Below are 2,217 nucleotides of genomic sequence, written 5' to 3'. Positions count from 1 at the left end.
GCTTAGAAAAGGTTTATTGTAGGAAGAGGATTATTTAGGAAATAAATAAGCTTTTAAGAGTTTTTTGAAGACTTCAGTACTACAAGCATTTCGGATGGAAATAGGAAGATTAATCCACAGTTTTGGAGCAGATAGGAAGAGAAAGATTTATCACCAGCAAGTTTGTTGGATTTGGGAACAGATAAACAGGAACCGGAAACAGAACGGAGAGAATAGGTAGAGGTTAAGAAAATCAACAGGCAGGAGATATAACTAGGATTGGGAGGACTGCAGTGTATTAAATGTCAGAACTAATATGCGGAACAGGATTCTCTGTGACACTGGAAGCCAGTGGAGATGATTAAGAAGAGGAGTGATGTGACAATATTTGGGTCTGCAACATACAAGGCGAGCACACTTACTTTGAAGTTTCTGAATACGACTTAAATTATATTTACTGATACCATAGAGTAGTGAATTACAGTAGTCAAGCCTGGAGAGTAATAAAGTCTTTTACACATTTACAGTGGAATTAAGGGCCGTATGAGTAGGCCAGGCCTATATACGTATCCATGTGTCTTATAGACATTCATACGTAAGATAATACTGCTACTCTATATAAAGATCTACAAGATAAGGATTGTGAAACCAGAATAGGAACAGTATACTGAAAATAAAATATCGTACATGTTTGGTAAAAAAAAGTAAAGGCCAGCATCCTTATTCAATTTCAATTCAAAAGACATTTATTTTATCCTTCGAATAGACCTATTAATTATTTTGTGACTGAAATGAAAATGTATTTTTATGCAGCTAAAAAAATGCACACCCAAAATGATCTAGCGGTACGCGAAATTTTTTTTTCCTGGACGTTTGAGGCAGTGTCGATTGGTGGCGCTATAGGATTCGGCAATAAAATCATGAATATTAATTTTCAGAGCGGTTTTGATACCTGCGATGCGAGATAAGCAACGCTCCAGTCTCTAATATCTTTTTAAGATGGGGTGATAATAACTTGTTTATTATAGGCCTGTTTATTCGTAGTCATCATCATCATTAGGCCTATCGTCACCATTATTTAATTATTGTCATCGGTTTTCATGTAGTACAGGCCTCTGTACCTGTGCATTTCTAAACTCAACAAACTGTAGTAGACCGCAATACTATGATGGCGAATAATATATGGTGAAACATCCGCAGACTTGAACCCCCCTTTTTATCTTAAAAGAACATTAAATAAATTTATAATAAATAAGAATTAGCCTATTATCTAAAAAATAATGTAGGCATAGGCCTCAGGGAATGTCAGCGTACATTTACTGTACCAACATGTACGAAATGGAATGTTTATTTAACTTGACGTGCATGCACAAGACGTATAAAGCTACTCACGAACTAATAATAATAGTAGGCCAAGTCCCTAGTGGTAGTAGTAGTAGTGGTGGTGGTGGTAGTGGTGGTAGTAGAAGTAGTAATGGTAGTGGTAGTGGTAATAGCAGCAGCAGTAGTAGTAAGCCTGCACGCGGATCTTAGTGGAACTGACACATGGTGTATGTGGAAGAAGTAGAACAATTTGTGGAAAGGTGTTCTGAGAACTATTTAAAACTAAACTTAAGTAAAACAAAAGAAATAATATTTATACTAGGAGGAAAACTGTTGGTCATGATAAATTTATTATAAATGGGCTGCCTGTTGACCAAGTTGAAGAATTTAAATATCTCGGTACTGTGATATTTGCTCCCATATTATATAGATATGAATTTGCGTCAGGAAATATCATAGGAGTGATGTTTTGCACTACCTGACGTGTTATCGTACCGAATACTCGGTATCTCCAAATACTAGCGTCAGGAAATATCATATGATATTTCCTGACGCAAATTCATATCTTTATAGCACTTGCAGTACCCGCTGCTACCAGGGGATCGGATTCATCACTAGTCACCAAGTGCAAGCTCGGTGGTCTAGTGGTTAAGACATCAGGCTAGATACCTGGAGGTTGTGGGTTCAATTCCCACCCGAATCAGTTGCGAATTTCTTCGCTAGTATTTGGGGACGTACTGAGTATTCGGTACGATAAGAAGTCAGGTAGGGCAAAACATTACGCCTATTCTCAAATATTAAATCTATTTCCAAAAATGTAATCAAAGGCTTTATTTTTTAAGAAAACTCAAACAATATAAGGTCGATGTTCCAATTTTTTTTTTTTAATCTTCGGGACAGGAAAAAAGATTAGCC

The 2,217-nt window shown here is 36.6% G+C and overlaps 1 non-coding gene across 1 annotated transcript; it reads left to right on the top strand.

The window, feature by feature from the left end:
* The first annotated feature begins 1,932 nt into the window (after window positions 1-1,932).
* Trnas-aga lies at window positions 1,933-2,005 on the top strand. The gene has a single exon. It is a non-coding gene; the product is annotated as a tRNA-Ser (tRNA).
* Window positions 2,006-2,217: the final 212 nt, after the last annotated feature.

Source organism: Anneissia japonica, unplaced genomic scaffold (genome assembly GCF_011630105.1).
Source record: "Anneissia japonica isolate Jap-2015-1 unplaced genomic scaffold, ASM1163010v1 scaffold287638_len24393_cov148, whole genome shotgun sequence".
NCBI lineage: Eukaryota > Metazoa > Echinodermata > Crinoidea > Comatulida > Comatulidae > Anneissia > Anneissia japonica.
This window is presented reverse-complemented; position numbering and strand designations above follow the sequence as displayed.